Here is a 27,109-nt window from a genome sequence, read left to right on the forward strand (position 1 = left end):
CACAGTCCTGCCCTGGCCAGTGTGACTCAGTTGGTAGGACCGTTGCCCCATATACCAAAAGTTTTCAGGTTCAACCCCTGATTGAGGTGTGTATGGGAGGTGACCATTTGATGTTTCTATCTCACATCAGTGTTTCTATCTCACATCTCTCTCTCTTTCTCTTTTGTTCTCCTTCTCTATCTCTTTCCCTCCCCACTTCCTTTCTCTGTAAAAGCAATGAAAAAAGTGTTCTCAGGTGAGGATTAAAAAAGAAAAAAGAAACAGTCCTTGATCTCAAGGGATGATCCATCCAGTAAAATACAAACATATTATTATAAAACAGTTATTTCTTCTGTGAGAGGCAAGTTTAAGTGGTGTGGAAATGCAGAGGTAAGAACAACTGGCCCTGCCTGAGGAATTTATAGAAGATTTCACATAAAGCTCACAAATAGATGGGCATGGCACAGATAGGGATTTTATTTATTTTAATTTTTATAAATAGTTGATTGAATTGAAATTGAAATTTATTCTTGCATTTTAACTTCAAGTCAACTTAGGTAATCACCTGATGCTGAAGATAAGAACTGAAAATGTTGCATATCAGTACTTTTAATAAAATAGTTAATTGGCTGGTATGTAGAATACATTTCCTCTCTCTAACCCTCTAAAAAGATGTCCGAAAGTTCTAGTAAGTCCAATGTACAATACTTGGAATGAATAGCTACATACCTCAGATGTAAATTAATGAATTAAATTAAAGACAGAGCAAGGATCGCATCATATTCATTGCACCTTCTTTTTAGCATATATAACAGTCATCTTAGGCCACATTATGCTGGGGTAGCAAATGGCCCCACAGAAGAGGTTCATTTCTCCCTTATACTACATGGGTATTTGGGGCATCTTTATTTCCTGCCTCAGGCCTAAACAGTAGCTGCTATCAGGAACATGTTGGTCTGGAGGCAGAGACACAAAAGAGGTGGCAAAACCAAGTGAAGGCTCTTAAAGTTATGCTTGAAAGTAGCCAATATCACTAACACATTTCATTGGCCAAAGCTGATCACTGAGACTGGCATCACTGAGTCAGGGGTGTGAAACCCCTACAAACATTTGACGGTAAAAATATTGTCTACCATGACATATATAATTCAAGTTCCTTGTTTCATTATTTCCCTTACTAAGAATGTTAAGAAATATGTATGATCTAACAGGGAATGCACTTAGAGGCAATAGCTGATGCCAATGATGGAGTGAGGCAGCAGAAAATAAGCTAGCAAAGGCACAAATTTCATATCTTATTGGCCTAATCCTGCACAACCCAAATGTAGAATTTCATTCAGAATTTTAGTGTGTAGCCTCTATATGAATAAAATAGTGGTTACCTCTTCAAGATCAAGTTAAAATGACTTTAAATCCATAAATAAACAGTTTTTCTTCAAAATGTAATTTTCGGATAAAAATAGAAGAATTTTGTATGCCTGCACATTTTAGAAACTGGCAATTATTGTATACAAAAGTTTTGAGTTGACTCTAAGAATTAGAAAAATTTTCTTTGTATGTGATAAACATGTTTAAAAAATAAATCTAGGATCAGATCCATCAGCTTCTTAATCATATCTTGAAATGCAAACTCAAATAGACATTTCAAGAAGGAGCAGGAGTCTACCATTTAGTTAAACCAAATAATAAACTACAAGCTCCGCAATAACAGGGAACACCTTACATAGTTTTGAATCTCTGGCAGTGAGCATAGTACCCAGTAAATGCTTAATAGATATTTCATGCTGACACTTCCCTGGAGGTCAAGTTATATCAAATTTCAAAATTCCCATTCAAGTTGACCCCAAAATTCCAAGATTAGAAATTTATCCTAAGAAAAAAATTGAAGATGTTCACAAAAAAATAAATAATTGGAAATATGTAGGATATTTATCACTGTCCTATATATAATAGCAAAAATTAGTAAAAACCAAAATATCCAACAATAGACTACTAGTCAAATACATTATACTATATGATATAATGAAATATTGCACAACTGTGAAAAACCATATTATCAAAGAACTTTTGATTGTAAGGGGAAATAAAATATATTATGTGGTAGAAAAAACAGTTAAAAATCCCAGTAGATACAATAAAATCTCATTTTAACAAAATGCATGTATAAATGTGTGCACATACATACACGCATGCATACATATGTTTTTTTCCCTGTTTCTGAGTGAAACAGGGGAAAAAATCTGTTACAAGGAAAAAAACACATATCTCTTGAAAGCCCCTTCTGGCTTATAGAGATGGAGGGTCCTTTGCCTCCCCAGAGGACGGATACATGTGAGGATGAGGAGAGAGGAGAACTACAGCAGGGGAAAAGAAAGGCTGTCTGTGGAAGGACTGATACATGCAAGGAGTTGAGGCAGTTGGCAGGAGGTGGGAATTAGGGGCATGGCAAAGAACTCAGATATCTACTGGAGATTTTTAAAAATTAAATTTAGCTGTGTAGTATGTACTGCATCTTTCTCCTTTGCCTCCCCTTGAAACTTTGGCAAAATCTGTATGTATTGTTCTCTTCTACTTTATGAATTTAGATCAACTGTGAGAGGAGCTGTCCAAATGCTGACTCTTGGTCAGGAAGTGAGCATGCCTGAGGGGTGCGGCTGCATCCAGGATACCTTTATGAAGGAAAATGCACCAAAATATTAAACAGTCATTAGGTTTGGATTGAGAAAAATGGTGATTTTCATTTCCTCTTTGTACTTTAATGGATTTTCCAAATTTCTGCAATGAATATGCATTACTATTATAATCAGAAAAAAATGTTATTTTTAAAAATAAATTGATGTCAAATGAATGAATATGTGAATAAATCGATGAATGAATGAATTAATTAATTAGTGTAATGATTGGCCTGGGTAACAGAAGCACAAACATGTTTCTAATTGACAAGTTTGCTTGTTCTTATTTCCTGCTGTGGACATCGGTAAGCTTCTATGTTTAAATGAGACATATTTAAAAGAAAAAGGAAAAGAAAATACTCCTCAGGTGGAAACAGTATTTTTTTCCATTTTTAAAATTTTAATCAATTTTTTATGCTATTATAGTTTTGAATTACAATTTTTCCCTTTCGCCCCGCCCCGCCCCCCCCCCCCCCCCCGCGCCCCGCGTCCGCCTGCCCCCTACTTCTGAAGTCAATCCTCACACTGTCTTCCATATCCATGGGTCCTTCATATATGTTCTTGACTAATCTCTTCACATTTTCTCAGTCAGTTCCCACCTTCCTCCTTCCCTCTTACTGCTATCATCTATTCCATGATTCTATTATCAAAAACTTATTTTGAATCAGGTAAATGCAATATAACAATCCCATGTATTTTTCTTTTTGTTTGCTTGTTCATTTACCTGGGGAAGTGTAAGTGCTGTGGACTGTGTCCCAATTCTTACGCTGAAATCTAATCCCCATTGTGATGGTAGTTGGAGGTGGAGCATTTAGGAGTTGATTATGTCATGGGGCTGGAGCCCTCATGATTGAAGTTAGTATCCCTCTAAGTAGAAGCCAAAGGGCTAGCTTCCCTTTTTTCACCATGAGATAGTACAGCAAGAAATAAGCCATTGGCAGCCACAAAAAAGGCTTTCCTAGAAATCAATCATGCTTGGCATCTTACTCAGACTTCCAGCATCCAGACCTGCTTGAAATAAATTTCTATTGTTTACAAGCAACCCAGTATATGGTACTTCATGATAGCAGCCATAACAAAGATAGTAACTGACCAGGTTGCTCTTTTTAAGACTGTATTAATGTACTTCAAACAGGGGAATAAATTCATACCTTCTTTTCAATACCTATTTACTGAGCATCTACTATTGGCTCTGAACTACTAGAGGTATAGTTGGGGATTCTGTAGCAGGTGGTGTAACTGTACTCTCCATATCTTTACGGGATGGGTGCACCTATCTCCCAGTTGTTGTGGATGTTAAGTATTAATGTTTTGCACTTTTGGTCTTTTTCAAAGTGTTGCTTCTGGCTTATAGGAGGTCCCTAGCCCAGAGATGCCTGGGAAGTTACAAACCCCTCCAAAGGTGGCCTGTGGCCAATGCTGACAGACACAGGCTATAACGGCCCAGCTTTTTCACCTCAGATGCAACAATTCTATTTTGCATTCTCTGTTTCAGAGCTCCCATGTGATGGGGCTAAAGCTTTACTTGCCCTGAAACCACCCCTTTGCCTAGCTCCTCCCCTGTTTATCTTGTTTTCCTCGTAGCCCCTGCATTCCCCCGAGGGCACGGAAACGGTATTTTCATGCCCTCTTCTCACCAGTATTTGCAAAATGCTTCCATTTCATTCAACCTGGATAATGCCTGAAATGCCTCCTATCTTTTCCCACTGGAGCTGTGACCAACACACCCAGAATTCACTAGCACATAATTTCACGAAAATCAAAGAAAACAGGCAATAGATAGAAGAGGCAGCTTCTACAAATACGCCTGCCTGCTTGCTTTGAAATTTTGTGGCACTGTGTTTATAGGCCTTATAAGTGTGTGTGTGTGTGTGTGTGTGTGTGTGTGAGAGAGAGAGAGAGAGAGAGAGAGAGAGAGACATGTACAATATGAAATCAAGGCTATAAATTGAAAACATACTTAAAACACACACAAACACATTCAACCTGGCAATACGGGTGCCAAACCACACGTATTGAATGTTTCAAAAAACTGTCTGATTTGCTCCTATTGCACATGTAAACACTGTTAGGCGGGCCTGGAAAGCAGGTATGCTGTGCTGGATGGGACCTATAAAGGCTTCTATAAAAAGCATATTGTTTGCCCATATGGGCTGGTGGAGATGGCAGCTGGGTGAGGGCTTTGCCACCTGCCAGGCCAAGACACAAGCAGCCTGCCCCAGAGTCCCGGACTCCAGGCTGAGGATGGCTCAAAGTCATGGGGAACTTTTTTCCAAATATTTGGGGAGGACAATCACCATGTGTTTTTTGGAGAGGAGAGGAGGGGCGAGAAAGAAAGGGAGAGAAGAGCCTGCCTGACAAAGCTGATTTTTTTGTACAGCTGCTGCTGGCAGGAGAAGGAAGTGGGTGCGGTGTGTTCAGCTACATTAGTCAGGGATAGAGTTTTAATAGGCTGCAGAAGGAAATGATGACGGCAAAGTTAGGAGCAGTGAGTAACTCAATTTAAGAGCAGAGCTCCCTGGGAGATGACAGGAGAGGCACCATTTTTTTTGTTGAACCCCAAGGGGGCAGGGCTGGTATTGGGGTCATTACTGACACTGGCCTTGAACACTTTTACCTGAAAAAACACAAGCCAGGGCCTCTGGGAGGTAGCTCTACAGCTCCTCGTGCTCTGACCCCAAGACATGTGGGGCTCATCTGTGATTCCAGCTTGTATGGAAATGATCCTGAGCAGCTAGGGACAGAGTTGTGATTTATGGTTCCAGGAGGGAGGGAGAAAAAGTTCCTGGGGAGGCTCTCTGCATGGATGGGGCAAGGGAGAAGCCTTTTAAGTGCTTTAGTGGCTAAGGATGGGGAAGGTACCACCATGGAGGTGCCAATGGTCAGCAAGTCTGGTAAAAGGACAAACTGGTGACAAAGCAGACAGGGCTCAGGAACCTTTGTGTAAATTAGAAAAAAGCATACACCTAACCTGGGAAGGATGCATCACTTGATAGAGAGGAGGAATGAGGGATTCAACCTCTATCTGTGCCTTTGGCTGGCACCCTTTTTCAGTGTACCATCTGCCCAGCCACACACAGCAGCCATGAAAACCAATCATTGATAAACAAACTCTTTAGCTTGGCATTCCTGGCTCTCCATGAGCTAGCCCTAAACTGGTAGTCTAGCCCAGTGTCTCATATCTCTTACCACGAACCCACACTCCAGCAGAAGGGAATTCCATTCTCCAATCCTGCCCGTACTTCCTCATATTTGTACTTTTGCTACTACTCTTCTTTTTAACCGTAATGTTCAAACCCACATCTTTGCCTAACATTATCTTCTGCATTTTTAAGGTCCTGCCCAAATACCACCTCTCCCAAGAAGCCTGTTCTGGTTGCCTCTAAGTCAGAGAGATTTTGGCCTAAGTAGGGCTTTGGCAGCACTTTATTTCTGTGTCCTCATGTCGTCATTTTGGTTCACCATTTACCTGTTTCTACTCTGTATTGTAGTTTTGATGTATGTTCCTTATCTTTTCTACTAGCCTGTGAGTTTCCAAGGGCAAGATCTGTTTCTTATTAATATTACATGTCTCAAAGCATCAAAGCAGTGTACCCAGCACATAAAAGATGTTTTATAAACCATCTTCTAGAAAACATCTTGGGCAAAGTAGGTTTAGGCCCCAGCTCTTATCAGTTGAGGACAATAATAGCTAATTGTCATTTATTTTTTTATGTGTCAGGCATTGCTGAAAATGCTTAGCATGTAGGAAGTCATACTTTTTTATCTTCAAATCCAACAGGAAACTGAGACATGGAGAGGTTAAGTATTGTGCCCAAGGTTATCAACTAATAAGTGGCAAAAGGGAGATTTGAATCCAGATCAACAGGCCTAGAGTCCACACCTATAACCATGTACTGGGCTATCAGTTACTGGTTGATGGATGTTGGGTTTAGTTTTCCTGATTCTCAATTTATTCATTTATAAAATGAATACATAATATTTATATATTATATATACATTATAACAATTATATATTAACTATGTAGATTCCTGGAACATAATAAATCACCAATAAAAGTAGTCACCATTAATAAGTATATTTAGAATGGAAGAAATAAAGAATGTGGGTATGTTGTTAGTAATGCAAACCCCAAATACAAGCCATATATGTTATTAAATTTTACAGCTACTGTGTCAGACAGCACAAATCTAGCAGATTGAAGAAAAAACACTCTACAAAAAATATTACTAGGAAATCAAACTTCTGCTATTTGAGTTATGTTGTATTTTCTCTTTTCAAGAGCTCATCATTAAAATGGAAATACCTCTGAGAAATATCAATTAGTGCTGAAGACAGGCCAGTGCTGCAACTCAGACTAGCTGAGACACTTAGAAGCCATATTCACTGGTTAACAGTGAATCCCAGAGTTGAATAGACCTGAGTTTAAATTACAACTCTGGCCCTGGCTGGGTGGCCCAGTTGGTTGGAGTGTTGCCCCATGTACCAAAAGGGTGCTGATTCAATCCCTGGTAAGGGCACCTATCTAAGTTGTGGGTTGGATCCTTGGTCAAGGCACATATGGGAAACAACCAACTGAAGTTTCTCTCTCACATCGATGTCTGTCTGTCTGTCTGTCTTCCTTCCTCTTTCTCTGAATCAATGAATATATCAATGAATCTATCCTAGGGTCAGAATTAAAAAAATATCATGACTCTGAATCTTACAATTTGTGTGACCTTGGCTTAGTCCTTTAACATTGTTGAGTTGTTTCTTCATCTATAAGAGGGGTACTAACACCCTCCCCATGGATCTGACTTAGAATTTATCAAGAGAAGGCTTGCAGGGGCCAACCCAGGTGCTCAATAAGCATCAGCTCACTTTTTTCCCCCTAGATCTCTTTGTCACTATCGCTGTCCCTTCCCCTACCTCTCCTCTATCACAAAAAACACACTCTTACAGCTTTGCTCAGATGAACCACCATTATTGGACCTCTGCTTCTCTAAATCAACAAGTAAGTAGTACTTGTTGACTGTCTGCATTCCTAGAACATGGAGGACCAAGGAGTCTCACAAAGTGCATCTTTATAATGATTGTTTCAGCACCAGCATTGATCTGAGGATGTTCGATCCATGATGACTTGGACTTTCCCTTGGAGCCTGTCCTCAGCCTCTGCACTCCTCCTCTACCTTGTTCCTGGGCAGGGGGTAGAGCATGCTTGTCCCATCGGACCTAGACATGGGGTCCCAGTCTGAGAAGTGGACTCTATCTCAGGATCTGTCCACAAACTCCTCTTCTGATTCTGTGACTCTTACTGCCTTCCTCTCAGGAATCCAGTTCTAATTATTTTGTCACAGCATACCACTTGACTTTGTCTTGTTCCACCTATAATACAAAGGCAAGCTGTGTGAGGGTGGCCTGAGTTGGTGCACACAAGTGGAAGAGTGCTGGGGGTCAGGTGCATATGCAGAGTGTTACCCAAGGGTCAGGGTGGGATTTCTGGCGTGGAGGGAAAAGCCATCATCAAGAGGGCAGCCTTCTTGAACCAAGAAGTCCAGTGGAGGACCCAGTGGCATTTGACATGAGCAAAAGTAGGGGTTTTCAAGAGAGACAAGGGAATGATACACAGCAGGTCAGGCATTCCAGGAAGTTAAGTATGCACATGAGGTTATCATTCAGGACAATCCTTTTACTCGCAGCCCACATAGGATCTTGGAATGGGAGAGCCCAAAGCCCCCTTGTTTGTTTGTCAGGGCTTGCAAACACCTCTGCCCACATTTTGAAACTGCCTGTCCCCAGTGATGCCAACTACTTACTGAGTCATGGCCGGGTAAATTAGCATGCCACTGTGAAACCAGTGCCTATTCCATCCCAGTCCTTCCAGGTCATGGCCTTTCCAGCCTTGCTTTATTTATAGATTAGGCTCACTTAATTCCAAGCTATGGCATTAAGATGCTCACTGTCTTGAAGGTGGCATAGAATAATGAAGAAGGGCTCTAGTGTCAGAAAGATCCAAGTAGAAAGCCGAGTTCTACCACTTATTGTATAATCCTCATCAAGTGGTGTAAGCTCAATTTTCTCCTCTGTAAAATGGGTATAATAAGGTCTATCTTACAGAGATGCTGTGAGATAGAAATGAGAGAATAATATATGTAAAGTGTACTTTAATACCCGGCACACAGGAAGCACTCGATCAATGGTAGCTTAACTTAAATAAAGTGAACAGCTCCAGTGGCTCACCATGGATGGAGTGCAAATCCTAGCAGGTGCACGAGACCCTGTGCAAGCTGATCTTGCACCTTCTTCATCTCATTTTGCACACTCTCCACAGGTCCTCTCTTCAGTCTGGCCATACTCAACCATAAGGGGTTTCAGAACCAGTCCTGCACTCTGATGCCTCTGGGACATTTGCACCCACCCTCTCCACCTGACAGGCTCCAAAGCCTTCCTCCACCTGAAATTTGGGCTTCCATTTCTGCAGAGCCTAAGGCACCTCACAGACCCGTCAGCCATATCTCTGTCCTTTGTGCTAATAACCATTGACCAAAAACTTCCTGTGCCTGACACAGAAGGAATAGAAAGAACAGATAATAAGAGCAAATGTGTAGTGGGTACTTATTCTGTTTCCAAGGACAATGCTATGCACTCTACATACATTATCTCACATAATCCTCAATGACCTATGAAGTAGATGGTATCATTAGCTCTGTTCTTCCGATGGAGAACTCAAGGTTTCCATGCATTTAAATAAGTTGTCCCACTAAAACCAACTGTGTGAAGGGGCTGAGGTTATAACCTGGAATAATGTCACTCCAAAGTCTGAACACTTGATGAGACCATGTAAGGAGAAATGAATGAATGAATGAATGAATGATATAGTCAAGCTCCAAAGATTAGAGAGTGGTGGAGTAGAGAAGTATACTCTTGAAATAATCATTTGTGGACTTGTAATGCATATTTATAATTTATGATACATACCCTCTCTAGATGGTGAAATATTTTACAAAACAAAGACTCAAAGAGAAATAAAACATGGGACAATGGTTTTCATTATTACCCAACACCTCAGTTGTCAGCCAACCACCCTGTAGGACACAGAGAACGGTGATCAGCCACCTCCTGCTTCTTTCCCTCCCCCTCTTCCCTCCCATGGAGAGATGCCCCCCTACTGTGTCACGGCAGAAGCTAGTGAAAAACTGTGCACTCACAAGGTTCAGGCATGAGTGGTGGGGATGCTGGCTGACCATCCCACCTCCCGAGAAGGGAATGGTAGGGAAGAAGGAAACATCTGGAAGCAGCAGCATTTCGTTCTGGACCTTGCGCACATGAATGATGCACTAAGACAATTCTCTGCCTTATCATAAATTCTGCAAACTCATGAACTTTGCAATCTCTGAAGCTCAGCGCTGTATGGGAGCCACTTATCTTGTGCTGAAAGCAATATAAAAACAGATGGCAAAGAGTGCATCAGGAGATAAATCAACGGCCTGGCTATGGCGCTTGCGGACAAATGCAACACAGCCAGACTCTCGGCTCTTGGACTCAAGGCCTGCTTAGCTGGGCGTCCCCAAAGGTGAGGTGGCCAAGCTGGCAGAGAAGGTGGCTGGCGGGAGGAGGCAGGACAGAGTCCTATGCGGAGGCAGAGAAAGAAGGCACCTTCATAGTTGGCCTTGAGAAGGTGGCCAGTGCTTTCCCAAGGGAGGACGCCATGGATGGAGGACAGCTTAGAGGCACTGTCCACAAAACTAGGGCCGACACCAGAACTTTAGCATTTGTAATGCACTTTTCCATAGGTTCCACTCTGACTCCTCACTGTAAATCTACAAGATACTTATTTTTGTAGCTAGGGAAACTGTAGTTCAAGGATTGGGAAGGGGCCAAAGTCACGGCAAAATCAGAACTGAAATCAAGGTGTCACAAATCCCGCGCTGTATCACTCACATCACAGGGTCTGGTTTAACCTTACTTGGCTCTTACCATAGCTCTCTGAAAAGGTGGAACAAAAATGAAAATAAGACTCAGCTTAAATGCCTTTCCTAAGGTCAGGAGGCTAGGGTGCAGCTGGGCTAAGGAATACCCATCTCATACCTGCCTGACCAGACCAGCCTGACATGCCACCGATGGCCCAGCTGACTCTCTGCTTTTGCCTTGGAGCACAAGTGAGTTCCCTAGAAACCCAGGCCATGCTCATTGCTGTGGGGGACAGGCCCAAAGCAGAAAGGCAGGGAGGGAAAAGGGAATGGGATCAAAGGAAAGAGTAAGAGTTAGAAGAGAAAGGAGAACATGTAGGGGCAAGAGACAGAAGACAAGAGACTAGAGGGAAGAAAAAAAGAGGGAGAGAAACAAAAGAGTGTGCATGAGTGGCAAAAGATAGATATCTGGTCTCCACCATGACATGAGAAATGTCTCAGTGGCCCTAGATTAGGGTCAGCCTACCTTTGGAACATGCACAATGGAGCCAGAGAGCAGGGATCCTGCCAGTCTGTGCTGAAAAGTGCCACAGATGCCCTGTTCTCAGAGGGGCCCAACAAAGAGCAAATAATGTTTGTTTGGGTTATATTGTCCCTGCACAACAAGTGTGCATTTAGTGAGCACCTACTCAGTACCAGACCCTGCTGAGTGCTAAAAGAAGAGATGCTTATACAGCAAGGATTGGGAGATGTCACAGTGGGGCCAGGCTCCTCAGATTAACACAAGCCCACAGGTCCAAGGCCTGGAAGAAGGCAGATAAAATTAGGACTATACAAAAATGGAAAATGCAGCCCAGTACAGCAGCACAAACACAGACTTGGGAGGCTGACCAAATCCCAGCTCCATGCTCCTGGCATTGTGAACTTGAACTGTTCCAGAACCTCTCTGAGCCCCAGTTCTTTGGTTGCTCCATTGGGCTAGTGCTGCTCCTTCAAAGACTTGTTGAGAGATTCAATGAGGTGTTGGATGAGAAGCCCTAGCACACACCTGACTGTCAAGCAAAGATGTTCACTTTTTCTTCCCTCATCCACCTGGGGATTGCCCTTTCCTAATTTCTTTTAATCCTCCATCCAAGCTCCTCATCAACCCTTTTCCACACAGCTCACAGCCACTTTGCATCTGTGTCCCTTGAGCACTTAAGTGCTTGTTTGCAGGGGTTTAGAGATCCTCAAATCTGAAGTTTTATATTTCTCTTCATTTGCTTGAACTCCACCAGAATAGAGACGATGCCTCCCATTCCTTTAAAACTTCACAGTAAGTGCCCCTCCAGGATCCCGGTCCCAGGGGCTCTGGCCTGGGTTTGAACTGAATGACTGTGTTCAACACAGCTTAACCTCCGATCCGTCTAATGCACATGGAGGACCTGTTCTGTCTACATGCTGCACGGGTAGGGCATTTTACTCTCTTTTTCTAGTTTAATCTGCATGAACATCCCATGAGGGAAGTGTATTTTTCTTACCAACGAGGAAACTCAAGTCCAGAGATGAGATGATTTTGTCCAAGGCCACACAGATCTTAAGAAGCCAAGCTGGGATTTCTCCAATTAACAACAACAATAATAAACACAGGGCATTCTCTCCTTTGGGTCTCTCCATAACCTTATGAGGTTACTATTTTTATTTTCACTTTACAGATGAGGAAACTGGAACACAGAGAAGTCAAGCAACTCTCCCAAGGTCCCACAGGTAGTAAGTGGTGGAACCCAGGCCAGTCTGACTATGGCCTGAGCAGATATTTGCCGCCTGGAGGCTTAGTGCAGGTTCAGGTCTGGCTTCTATTACTGGACTCAGGAGATGATCACAGGGAGGGGTTTGCCAGGTTTCCAGATGAATGTGCTTTCAGGGTCTCTCTGCACACAGGGCTGGTTTAGGGAAGGATTTACCTCTACCCTGAGGCTGACATGAGTTTGGAAGCAAAGCGGAGAAAAACCAGATGTGGGGAGGGGCTAAGACAAGCCTGCATTTCACTCAGGCAAAGTGCTGTGTGCTACTGTTTTTTTCAAAACATCCCTCCCTTCCCCAAAATGAGCATGCATAGAGCCACGGCTGCACTGAGACAATAATCACTAATCAAGTCAAGTTTCCTTCTAATCAGTTCAGTTGTTACAGGAAGAAATGCAGCCGGGCCTGTGACAGGTGGAAGGCTGCTCATCACCACCACAAGCCAGAGGGGCCGCTAGGGTGGTCCCCAGGCCTGTGGGCATCCTGAGCCTGCAGCCTCTCTCAGCAACCACTGGGCATTCAGCATTACAGTTGCTCTGGGCTGAAGCCTTCACTGAGTGCTGCCTCCAGTTTCCTCAAATCCCAGGCTTAAAGGGGCTGGAATGGAAAGAATGGAATTTCAGGAGTGTTGCCTCTGCAGCCAGGCACTAGGATTCAAGTGTGGCTCTACCATTTACTACCTGGATCCTTGGAAACATTCCCTGACATTGTTGGCTCTCCATGTGGATGGGAGATCAAAAACAAGCTGTGTCTTCCTTTCCCAAGTAGGATCTTGCCCTCCTCCCTGAATTAATTTTTCCTATTTTGCATTTCCCAAAACAGATTACTACAATATCTGCTTGAGTATTTATCACTCTGAGGGATGATTTCATCATTTAAATTCTGTCTGTTTTCTAGACCAAGAGAACTTGACGGGAAGAAATTGCAATGTATTCATAACTATGACCCCACACCAATGCACCGCAATGCTTGCCCGGCACATAATATTTGCTTATTACATGTTTGTTGAATGAATCATGAATGAAGGGTAAGTAGTATGTATACCTAAAAATCTGTCATTTGTATTCAAATACAATGTTTCCCACCTTATCCAACATTGGTGTCAAATGTAAAAGCTTTTACAGTCTCTGGCACTATGACAATAGTCATCAACCAGACCAGAGATTTGCAGGACATAAAAAACTGGATGATCAACAAACATGGAAAATTTCAAGAGTTTTCCAGTCACCAGCAAATGCTGCTTTATTCACTCTAGATTAAACCTCTTTATTGAGAAGATTTTAAATTAAGTGTGACTGAATTAGCTACTGCTATTCCCCCACCCCCCACCCCCAGATCTGCTAATCTCCAAGTGGGCCCTCTCTTCCTCGACTGATCAGTTTCCTCTCTTGTGCACTAGAATCGATCTCCATCTTCTGGGATATTGAGTGGCCTGAGCTCTCAGGCAGGGAGAGATACTGAGCCAGATCCACTCTGCTAAGACAGTCCCCTGCGGGAAAGCTGTCTTGTGTTCTGTGAGCGTGGACAATAGGTACAGTGCTGGTGAGGTGCTATCGCTAATAGTAACACGTGCTGCGATGTGCAGCAGCTGCAGACCCTCATTTCATTAAAGGGAGATGCTGAGGAGTTAGTGAGTCCCCAAAGCCTCTTATGGCACTAACCTTTCTCAAAGGCACCAAAGGGCAGATGGATTTGCTACTTTTCCTCCCTTTTCCTTATTCTCTACTCCCAACCCCCCAAAACCCTCTTCTACCATGTTCTCATCCTCCCCTTGGTGACCTAACAGAATGCCTGATGTCTTGGCTAGAAGCCCACAGAGCACAGCAGGCAGAGCAGCCTCCACATATGTAAGGGAGTCTGTTAGGGGTTGAATTGTATCTCCCAAAAGAATGTGGAAGTCCTGACCCCTACCACCTGTCAATATGACTTTATTTGGAAATAAGGTCTTTGCAGATTATCAAGTTAACATGAGGTTATTAGCATGGACCTTAATTTAATGTGACTGGGGTCCTTTTTGTTTTTTTTTTAATGTCCTTATAGGAAATTCGGACACAGAGACATGCACACAGAGAAAGTGCCATATGAGGACTGCAACAAGTCAAGGAAACACGGGAGGCCGTGGCTGGGGCCAGAACAGATCATTGCCTGGCACCATCAGAGGGAGCCTGGCCCTGCTGATGCCTTCATCTCAGACTGCTGGCCTCCAGAACTGTAATACAATACATTTCTGAGGTTAAGCCACCCAGTATGTGGAACTTTGGTACAGCAGCCCTGGGAAACTAACACAGAGCCTAAACTAATCTTGCCCTCTGAAGTAGAGAGGTCAATGGGAGCCATTGCAACAAAGGTGTAAAAGAGATCTCCCTATAATGTGATGTTCACACTCCTGGCTGCAGGCATAGTAGAAAGAGCTCAGGCTGTGGAATTGGAGCATGTTTGAACCTCTGGTTCAGCCCTCATGGTGCTTTACTTTCCCCACCTATAAAATGGGGATCAAAAACTGAGCTTACATTTCTGCCAAGAAGATTAAACTAGAAAATGTATATAAAGCCCAATTTAACATAAGCACCTGATTCAATAAATTGAAATTACTGCTCATTACTGTTGTTGTTGTGATTGAAATAACTATTAAATTCATGCCTGAGAGACATGTAGAAAAGACAGCCAGAAATGAACACTTCAGTGAGTCCTTGCTGTAGCTGTCTGATCCAAAGCTGCTAGGTCCTCTCACCCAGAAAACATTTTTGCCTGCCTGCAGAGCCTCATCCCCCTTCCTCATGGCCACAGCCCCAGTGTCCAGCCAGCAGGAGCAGTTCCAGTGCCTGCTCACGATCAGGAGTGTCCTTCGGGTCCTCTCTGGCGGGAGCAGGGTGATGTGGCAGTGATGATTCATGACGCAGCAGCAGTAGCACAAGGACTCTGAGCAGGTTATGAAGCCATCAATCTTGAACTGAGATTTTCTGGAATGCTACAGCCAGTGAGAAAGGTCACAGGGGCCTGGGGGCGGGGGTGTGAAAGACCTTGCTGAGTTGTCCAGTAAGTGAGCAAGAAGAAAAAGAGTGTGTTCAAATGGGAGCTGTTAGAAACATTTTCTACTCTTAAGCTCTCTGATTCCAGCCATCTTCTCCATCCCTCCACCCCACCCCAAAACACAAATGCACTTGACTCCCCACTCCTCAGCTCAGGTAGCCTTCGGGAATCTGCCACACTTGACAATGAAGAGCTGGTTTGGGTCATTTGAAAGCTGAGAAAATCTTGGAGCTTCTCAACCGAGCAATTGATACGTTCCTCCTCTGATCCTGGAATATCTTTATTACAACTATTTCTACTGCTATTTGCCTACCCAAGACTCCCTCCATCAGACCACTCACAGTGCTCTAGCTCATTTCTACCCCCTCTACTCTACTGTGACCCCTGCTAAGGAAGACCCTAGGCCTTAGAATCAGATTTGATCAGCCAGTTCTCAGCAGGGAACAGGACACACTGGAAACAAGGTATTGAGGGGAAAGTCAAGATAGGGACTGTTAACAAAGTGAGGGAATCCTTAGGAGATCCAATAAGAGAGCTGGGAAGAGGAGGGCCAGAGACAGCAGGGAGCTGTTATCATCCCTACTCCATAAGGAGCAAGAGACAGGAAACTGGGGAGAGAAGATGTGAAAAATGGAATGAGCAGTGTTGTGGTTTCCAGAAGGGCACACAGCCAACTGGTGGAAACCTAGTGGGAAGGAAGACAGGGAGACAGACATCCTGACTTCACTCTCCACTAGTCATCCCATTCGCTAAACCCAACAGGAAGCCAAGTGCAGGGGAGCTAATGATGAAATTACTACATCTGATTCTCCAGAGCACAAAACAGGGTAAGGAAAGGTAGAGAAAATCTTGGTGAGCAAACAGAAGATATCCAGCTGAAAGCCTGTGATCAAATTCCAATTCTTCCACTTATCAGCTGTGTGACTTTGGACAAGTAACTTAACTACTCTGAGCTCTAGTTTCCTCATTTATTTAAAAAAAAAAAGGTGGTATAAGACCTGCCTGTGAGTATGCTATTGTGAGAATAAATAAGGTATTGTATATAAAGTACTTTTCATAGTGTTTGGCACATTGTACTTGCTCAATAAATAATAGCTATTAGGTATATTTAGTTACATTAAAACCCCAAGTAACTTCCCATATCTTTGTTAAACTTCCTCTGGCCTTTCCTTTCTTCCCTCTTCAAGGGTTTCTGCAGCATTTATAGTAGTACCAGGTGATGTTTCCTGTTGTTAGGTCATTGTCATACTTAGAAAGATCCTTCTGACTTCCATATTAAACATTCACCCATGTTTTCTTATGTTAGTAATTTTTATGTTTGAATCATTTATCCTTCCCAAATTGATTTTATTGTGAGACAAGAGTTGCAAATACAAATGTATGGGCAGGTTGCATATACGGGGCAGGAAATTACATATTTGCCTGAAAATGACTGTGAAGGGGTAAGATCATGGTAGTCAACTGGGAAGTAAAAGCAGGTCCCTTAAAGGAGCTACTATTCAGCTCAAGCTACTTGTTCCTATAACAGATCAGTGGTCTTTTTTATTAACATTTTAAAAAATTACAGTAAGATACATATAACATAAAATTTACCATCTTAACCATTTTACAGTGATCTTTTCAAAAATACAAATCAGATCATACCATTCCACCAAGAGCAACTTAAAGCCCACTAATGTCTTCTCTTTGCTCTCAGCAAAACAGTCCAAACTCTTCACGGTGACTGAGGCCCCTGCGAGATCTGGCCGGCCTGTCTCTCAGATCTAGAAGCTCGCGTTCCTCTGCCTGTCCCTCCCTGTGTTCCCATCACACAGACCTGGAACCATCAGATTTGGACTTAGCTCAAAGTCTCTGTGCTGCCTACTGCTTTTACCCAGCATGTCAGCTCAAGAATCACATAGAACTTCTTGAGCACCTTATTTTGACTGCCTATGTTAATGTGAAATCTTCTAGTGTTGAAAGGTCAGAAATGAATCCAACTCTTTTACTATCAACTTTTCCTGCTAGAGAACACTGGGTCTGGCCATCCGCCTGTAGCCACACAGGTAGACAGCAGGTAGAGCTCTAGATTTTCCTCCCAAATGACTAGTCACTGACTCCAAGCCATTTTTTTTTTAAATAATCTACCACTACTTACTCAAAATTCCACCTTCAGCATATTCCAAACTTCCATAATTTATTGGGGCTTATTTCTGGACTCTATATTTCTATTTCTACTCTGGCTTAAAAATATTTAGATTACTTCATCTTCATAATACATTTTAATTTCTGGCAGTATCTTAATAGCTTTTAATTCATAAACTTCCTTATACTTTTCCTAGCTATTTCACATGTTTTCTTTTCTGGATGAACTTTAACATTGTCTTGCCAAATTCTTCCTAAAATTTCTGTACATTGTTTCCAAAATAATGTTGAATATTTGTGATAATAGTGGGCATTCCTAATACTGACTAACAAAAATCCTTTTTTTAAGTTTTAAGCATGATATTGGCTTTAATTTTATGTGAATGAAGTGTCCCTCTATTATGAATTTAAATCATGAATAGGTATTGCATTTTGTCAAACATATTTTCACTTGGAATCCATTGAGATAAACCCAAGAAGGATTATCCTGGTTTGACTCCTCCCCCGCTGCACGACCACCCCTGAATCTCACCAGGAGCACCTCCAGAGCTGCAGCCACCCAAGCCAGGCCTGCTCATTGTTGAACAGCCCTCCCACAGCTGTGACAAGGCCCTCAGATTTAAGGGAAGCCCTAGAGCTCCATCTGTCCCTGATAAGATACCCGTCCTTGCCACGGTGACATTGTTAGAGAGACTAATCCCCAGAGGAGGCCACATGTAGAACTGATGATACATCATCCTCTAAAGATTTTCAGGGCTAATTTCATCAGAGCCAACAACCCTGTTTACCTCCCTTCTGCTCTACTCATATCCCCCATGAAAATGTTTCAATACACATGCTAAGTAATACTCACCTCTCCAGACCCACAAGACCCACATACCCTCAGAACTCATGTCATCATTGGCAAAATCCCATTAGAGGATGACTTAGCTCTTCCCTGAAAGCTCCCATTACCATCTGGTTCACTGAATCGAGCTCTCTGCCAAGACATGGCTTTCCCAGGAACCCCTCAAAAGGCAGCCCCTAGTGCTTCCACTGATGTGATCAGGAATACGGCAAGTGCCCCCTGCTCTTCATTGCTGCTTCCAGGATGGCTCTCCTCACCCTACCTCTAAACCTCTCATTGCTTTCAAGTCACATTATCTATCTGTTATCCCCCCGTGGCAGTGATCTATCAGTCACCTGTCACCTCACTGCAATGATTCTTGTGCTGTTCCTGTCATTGTTCTTAGTCTGTTCATCACCCACATGGATGATTCAGACAACATCTAGTCTTCTCACATCCTTAAACTCTTCACTTCCAATGAAGCAAGTCATTTTCCTCCAATTTCACTCATGCTTTGGATTTTGTTATTTCTAATAACTGCACCACCTTCCCACTCCCAGGCCATCAACTGCTCTTCTCCACTCACCTACCTTGGCGCCTCTACACCAAAATTGTTTTAATCCCTCTATGTATTGGCCTCTTTCTCTCTCTCTCTCTCTCTTTCCTTTTTACCCCCTCTGTCTGGAACTTCTTCCTGTTTTCCCTGGTCCTCTCTATCCTTGTTACCCAGCTTAGATTCCAAATCACATCCTCATAATCTCTCCCTCAAACATACCCACAACTTCCTTGCTCTCTACCTCTGCTAAGTTCACCTGGCAAAACCCCATTCTCTCTACACACTTGCATTGAAATAGTAAGATATGGCTACTTAAAATTTTTACTATGTTTTCTTAATTTTTTACCCACTCTCCTAGTTTACTATTTTATGTCATGACAGATATTCATCCCATCATATTTGTATTCCTTCCTTGGTGAAAGAATTTTTAGTTGGACATATGGCTGCTCAGAATTAAAACTACATTTCCCAACTTTATTGCAGATATAAGCCTATAGTCAAATTTTGTCCTGTGGGATTTCCACTTGGCAACTTTTGGAAACTTAAAGACTGCAGACACCTAACCTGTTTACCCCTTCTGTCTCCTTTGTTCTGCTACTTGAATATGGATGTGACAGCTGGAGCTTCATTTCAAGTCATGAGCACAAGGGCCACATCCCAAGAATGGTGGAGCAGAAAGATGGAAAGAAACTTAGACCCCCAGGAACCTCATGGAGTAGAACTTCCACATCAGGACTGAGTAACCTACTTCCAAATTTCTAACTTATTTAAGCCACTGTGCTTTTGAGTGTTCATTACTCATAGAAGAATAAAAGCTTAACCAATAACCACTCTCTCCTTAAACCTCCAACTCTTTAGTCTTTACCCTTCATATCCTTTACTCTCAACTGATGATGTTGTTTCTTATTTTGCTGCGAAAATAGGCATGACAAAAACAGAATTTTCACTTCCACCCAGCACTAAACCTGTCAACTACCTGCATGCCTGTGTACACCCTCCACTGTCTCTGTGCTGACAGCAATGAGCCACACTGCTTCTGGCCCTCTCCTCGTGTACAGGAGCCCAGCCCACCTCTCTCTCCCACTCAGGGTTCTGTTCCTGCATTTAGCCTCCACTCTCACGTGCCATCAATGTTTGCCATTTTAAAGATTACTCCAGGTAACATAAAAATTCTCCACTTTCTCTCATACTTAAAAAAAAACAAAACAAAATGCAGAAGCCCACTGACTTCGCATCCTTCTCCTGCCATTTCTCTCTGTTCCTTTATAATAAAACCTTTTACTTAACAGGTGTCTGTTCTCAAAGCCTCCTCTCCTCCCATTCCTTCTTGAACATAATTCCACCAGCCTTTCATCTCCATGATATTATGAAAATCCTTTTGCAAAGGTGTCCACAACCTCCACCTTCCCAATTCAAGTGTCAGTTCTCAGTCCTCATGTCACCTGACATCTCAGCAGCATTCAGCACAGTTAATCAACACTGCCAACTTCAAACATTCTCTCAATTGGTTCTGGAGGCCCCACTCTTTCTTAGTTTCTCCTCAAGCTGCTACTTCTCTGTCTCTTTGCTGGTTCTTCCTCATTTCCCTGACCTCTCGGATTCAGGCCACAGACCTCTTCTAATCTATTCCAGGCCCATGGCTTCAGTTACAATCTGTATACTGATCACATCTCATTTTCATATCTGTAGGTCTGATCTCTTTCCTGAATTTCAGACTTATATATCCAATTGTCTATTTCATATTCCCAGCTGGATCACTAATAAGCATTATAAACTTAGCACAGTCAAAATCAAATTATTGAAAATGCTAGACTCATGTAAGCAGGAGAATTCAGGCTGGCCTGAGATGGACATGTCCATATCAACATTTAGTATTCTTTCCCCAAACATGACTCTCCTAACAAATGGTTTCTCATTCATCTAGCTGACCAGACCAAAAACCCTTGGAATCATTCTTGACTTTTCTTTCTGTTTTTTGAACACTCATCTAAACTGTCAGAGGATACTGCCAACTCTACTTTAAGAACAAGTTCAGAAGCTAATTATTTTCCTATCTCCATCACGACTAACTTGCCCAGGCCATCAATAGCCTTTGTTGGGACCACAACAAGGGCACCATAACTAATCCATTCTCTACTACCTCTCTGACCTCATTGGTGACTACTCTACCTATCTCACACTCAGCTCCAGCCACACAGCCTTCTTTCTGGCCCTCCCACTTGCAAAGTATGCTCCTGTCTCAGAGCCTTTGCACGGCTGCTTCTGATGCCTGGACTGTTTTGCCCCAGATACTCACTTTTCTCTCCCTAACTCCATGTAGGTATCTACTCAAAAGGCACCTTGTCAGAGAGGCTTTCCCTGACCATCCTATCCAAAATAGCACCCCACACTGCCATCATTCTCTACGCCTTACATTGTTCTACTGTCTTTATAACATTTTTCACTGCTCGATATTATATCACTTACGTATTCATTTTCTGTATATTGTATATCTCTCCCCACTGGAAATAGATGCTGCACAAACACAGGGACTTTCCCCCTTCCCTACTGCTTATCACAAGCACCTAGAATAGTGCCTGATAATACAAGCGTCAAGAACATTCCTAAAACCACAATGGTTGGGTGGAGGTGGGCAAAGAGGGGGAAGGGGGGACATCTGTAATAGTGTCAACAACAAAAATAAAATTAAAAATAGTAATAATAAGGAACATTCCTTATTCTTTTTATTTGTTAAAATAAGGACCATATGGACAGGACCTCAGTCTCAGCAACAGACAGCTGGGTGGGCAAATACTGATGACCAGTCCCTCATGAGGAGGTAGCCCTCTAGTTGGACACTGAGGGCAGGCAGCCTGTGCTCTTGTCTGCACCAGTTCAGGGTAGAGTTTATGTCTCCCTAGCTGGGAGAAGGAAGCAGGTCTTGGTTCAAATCTAAGACTCGCTTTTCATACAGAATTTCTAGTAGATTTTTTTTTTCGAATAAAAGTTTCTTCAATTGTTGTGTGCCCTCAGGACCATTTCCAGGCTCTTCAAATAATTTCTTAAAAATATTCATCATTTTTGTGGGGTGACAGGTACGTGGATCTCCTCACACTGTCACGCCAGAGTGAAGTTCTATTTCAGGTAGGTCATCTTGCTTTTATCATGTGATCTTGCAAGGCTATTCCCCTTGCTAATATTTTTTTAAATGCTGCAGGTGTAGGGAGTTGATTGAATCATAATCCTCAGTGTATCATCATACTACCATCTGTACAGAGCCCATCTATTGTGATATATTTTTAAAAACTTACCTCCCTTTATTCCATTCTTTACTCCCATCACAGTTCCAATCTCAAAGGCAGCAGACTATTCTACTTACTAAGTATCTTTTGTATTTTGTGTCATGTGAAATGTATGTTGTATTACATATTACCTTCCTTTTCTTTCTTTTCACTCAGCATTGTTTTTAGGATCCATCCATCAATATACATACTTTCCTGCTTTTAGATGTTATGTGGTATTCTCTGATGTGCACCCTCTTCATCATATCTGCCCACATTCCCATCATCAGATACCCAGATTGCCTTCAACTCCCCACCACAAGTAGCTGCACAATGGGCATCTTCACTTGTCTTATGGATCTGTCTAAGAATCTATCCTGGATGTATTCCACAAGGGGCATTGCTGGGCAATTGCTGGTTCAGACTGCTCTTCAGAATGGCTGCACCAGGCTAGATCTTGCTGGCCATGCACAAAGACACCAATAGCCCACCTTCCCACCAACACATGACATTATCATAATTTTGCCAGTTTAATTGGTATAAGGTAATGTGTCACTGTTGTTTTAATTTACAATTCTTTGATCAAGAATTAGTTTCAGCATCTCTTCATGTGCTCATAAATCTTTTAGGGTTTTTCCTCTAAATTGCTTATTCATACCTTTATAACTAACACTTTTGTATATAATTTTGATAAAATGTTAAATGCTTTATATGTTCTATATAACTTAATTCTCATAACAACACTGTGAAGTAATTTTAGCTCCCATTTTACTAAGACTGAAACTGCAATTTTGAAAGATTTAATAACTCTCCTAATATCATATAACTAGTTACATGACTCAAACCCAAGTCTCTTTGATACTCAAACACTCATTCTTTTTTAAGTATATTTTATAGATTATGCTAATACAGTTGTCCCATTTTTACTCCCCTTTATTCCCCTTGGCCCTGCACCCCCACTCCCACCAGAATTACACCCACCTTAGTTCATGTCCATGGGTTGTACATATAAGGTCTTTGGCTTCTCCATTTCCTATCCTATTCTTAACCTCCTCCTGTGTATTCTGTTCCTACTATTTATGCATCTTATTCCCTGTATCTTTTCCTCTATTCTCCCATCTCCCCTTCCCTGCTGACAACCCTCCATGTGATTTCCATTTCTGTGATTTTCTTCCTGTTCTAGTTGTTTACTTAGTTTGTTTTTGTTTTTTAGGTTCAGTTGTTGATAGCTGTGAGTTTGTTGTCATTTTATTGTACATAATTTTGATCCTTTTCTTAGATAAGTCCCTTTAATATTTCATATAATAAAGGCTTGGTGATAATGAACTCCTTTAACTTTACCTTATCTGGGAAGCACTTCATCTGCCCTTCCATTCTAAATGATAGATTTTTGCTAGATATAGTCATCTTGGATGTAGGTCCTTGCTTTTCATGACTTTAAATACTTCCTTTTGGCCCCTTCTTGCTTGCAAGGATTTTTTGAGAAATCAGCTTATAGTCTTATGGGAACTCCTTTGTAGGTAACTGTCTCCTTTTCTCTTGCTGCTTTTAAGATTCTTTCCTTATCTTTAATCTTGAGTAATGTAATTATGATGTGCCTTGATGTGTGCTTCCTTGGGTCCAACTTCTTTGGGACTCTCTAAGCTTCCTGGGCTTTCTGGAAGTCTCTTCCCTTTGCTAGATTGGGGGAAGTTCTTCTTCACTGTTTTTTCAAATCAGTTTTCAACTTCTTGCTCTTCCTCTTCTCCTTCCGGCACCCCTGTGATTTGGCTGTTGGAACATTTAAAGTTGTTCCAGAGGTTCCCAAGCCTCTCCTCATTTTTTTGAATACTTGTTTCTTTATTCCATTATGGTTGAATGTTTATCTCTTCCTTCTGCTCCCAATCGTTTATCTGAGTCCTGGTTTCCTTCCCTTCACTGTTCGTTCCCGGTATACTTTTCTTTATTTCACTTTGCATAGCCTTCACTTTTTCCTCTATTTTGCAACCATACTCAGCCATTTCTGTGAGTATCCTGACTAAGAGTGTTTTGATAGACTGGCTATCTCTTCATCGCTTAGCTGTATTTTTTTTCTGGAGTTTTGATCTGTTTTTTCATTCAGGCCACATATCTTTGGCTCAGTGCTCCAGTTACATTGTAAGGGGTGGAGACTTAATTATTCATCAAGGTGGGGCAACCCACATTGCTGCATTTTGGTGCTGTATGTGGGGGAGTAGTCAGAGAGGAAACAATGCCACTTGCTTGGCTCTTTGTTGGCCTTCAGTCACTTTCCCTGCTACCCACAAGCAAGTTGGGCCCCTCTGTTGTGTATTCCCAAGTGTATGGGTTTTTGTGTGTTCTAGGACCCTGTGGGTCTCTCTAATGAACACTCCTGTGAGGCTGGGAGGTTTTTCCCGCTGCTGCAACCCCTACCAATTTTTACAACCAGAGGTTTTGAAGGTTTCTTTTCCTGCCCTGGGACCCTGGGTTGCGCAGTCTGTTTTGCTCCCCAGTATTCCTCCTGGCTTATCCACATGCAAATGTGGGACTGCCAGCCTCTGTCTTACTCGCCCAGTCCTCCATCTCGCTCACCCAGTCCTCCAACCACTGCCTTGCCATGCGTGTCCTTTCTGCCCTGGCTCCCTGTCTCTGCCCCTCCTACCAGTCCTGATGAATGTTTCTTCTTTAGCTCATTGGTTGTCAGACTTCCACACAGTTTGATTCTGGCAGTTTTGGTTGTTTTGTTTTTCAATTTATTGTTGTCCTTCTTTTGGTTGTGTGAGGAGGCAAAGTATATCTACCTATGCCTCCATGTTAGTCAGAAGTCCACCCATTCTTAACCACTGACCAACAGAGTCACTGCATATTGACTGATGCCTTGATGCCTGGGCAAGACAGTTGAGTACTTCTTGGGGGATTCAATGCCCTCATTTTTAAAAATAATTTTTATGTATAGAGTATGATGGTAGGTGTTAGGAGTAGAGAAATAAATAAGGAAGAACTATCCTTGCTGTCATTAAGCTTAGGATCTATTGGAAAGAAAAATATTAAATAAATTTATGATAGTTTTTGAATTGCAATTGTAGTGAGAGCTATTAAGAAGTATAGGCATCAAGCTTTCCCAAAAGGGTGACAGGCTAAAGTCAGAGTCTGTGAGTGAGTAAAGTGGTCCCCTCAATCTGCAGCTTCACTTTCTGTGATTTTAGTTAACTCTTGGTCAGCAGCAGCCCAAAAAATATTAAATGGAAAATTTCAGAGATGAAAAATTCATAGGCTTTACATTGCTTGCCATTCCGAATAGTGTGATGAAATCTCGTATAGTTCAGCCTAGGACATGGGTCATCCCTGTGTTCAGCATATGCACACTGTGGGTGTTCCTTGCCCATTAGCCACTCAGTAGTCATTTCAGCTGCCAGATCAACTATCTTGGTATTTCAGTGTTGTGTTCAAGTGACCCTTATTTTATTAAATAATTGTCCCCAAATGCAATATTAATGATGCTGACAATTCATATATTCCAAAGAGAAGTTGGCAAGTTCTTCTTGTAAGTGAAAAGGTATATACACACAGGAAAACATGCAGTATATAGAGAGTTTGGTGCTATCCATGGTTTCAGGCATCTGCTGGGAGTCTTGGAACTTATTCCCTGCAGTTAAGGAGGACTACTGCAGAAGCCCCAAGCCAACACAGGTCATCAGAGACAGAAACAAGGACAATTATTACCATTACTGTTGCGTGTAAAACTGAAAAGTACATATCCCATAGTCTAGAAGTTGATTTTTCTAAACATAAACCTTGAAGATGTGTACAAGGATATCACTGCAGCAGTTCTTATAACAGTAAAAACAAATAGAAAACGATAAAAATGTTCATTAAGAGAGGGATGAATAAATTTAACCAAGGAGGTAAAAGACCTGTACACAGAACACTATACAACATTAAAGGAAGAAATTAAGGAAGACACAAATAAATGGAAGTATATACCATGCTCATGGATTGGAAGAATTAACATCATCAAAGCGTCCATACTGCCCAAAGCAATTTATAGATTCAGCGCAATCCCTATTAAGATACCAATGACGTATTTCACAGAAATAGAACAGACATTTCAAAAATTTATATGGAACCATAAATGACCCCAAATAGCCGCAGCAATTTTGAGAAAGAAAAACAAAGTAGGAGGGATCACAATACCAGACATTAAACTATATTGCAGAGCCACTATACTCAAAACAATCTGGTACCAGCACAAGCACAGACCCATAGACCAGTGGAACAGAACACAAAGCCCAGAAATAAGCCCAGGTCTATATGGGCATCTAATATTTGACAAAGGGGGCAGAAGCATAAAATGGAGCCATAATAGCCTCTTCAACAAATGGTGTTGGGAGAGCCGGACAGCTACATGCAAAAAATTGAAATTGGATCATCAGCTGACACCATACACAAAAATAAACTCAAGATGGATAAAAGACTTAAATATAATTTGCAACACCATCAAAGTCCTAGAGCAGAACATTGGCAGGAAACTCTCAGATATCCCACGTAGCAATTTTTTCACTGATATGTCTCCTAAAGCAAGGGACATAAAGGAAAGAATAAACAAGTGGGACGTCATCAAAATAAGAAGCTTCTGCACGGCTAAAGAAAACATCAGCAAAATGAAAAGGGAGCCAACCCTATGGGAAAATATATTTGCTAATGATACATCAGATAGAGGTTTGATCTCCAAATACATAAAGAACTCACTCGACTCCACTCCAAGAAGACAAATGATCTAATCAAAAAATGGGCAAAGGACCTGGGCAGACGCTTTTCCAAGGAAGAGATACAGAGGGCCCAGAGACATTTGAAAGGATGCTCAGCATCACTAGCCATCAGAGAAATGCAGATCAAAACCACCATGAGGTACCACCTCACACCGGTCAGAATGGCCGTCATAAACAGATCAACAAACTACAGGTGCTGGCGAGACTGTGGAGAAAAGGGAACCCTAGTCCACTGTTGGTGG

The sequence above is a fragment of the Pteronotus mesoamericanus genome, unplaced genomic scaffold, assembly GCF_021234165.1.
Source record: "Pteronotus mesoamericanus isolate MK-2021 breed Mesoamerican mustached bat unplaced genomic scaffold, CSHL_Meso_final scaffold_36, whole genome shotgun sequence".
Lineage (NCBI taxonomy): Eukaryota > Metazoa > Chordata > Mammalia > Chiroptera > Mormoopidae > Pteronotus > Pteronotus mesoamericanus.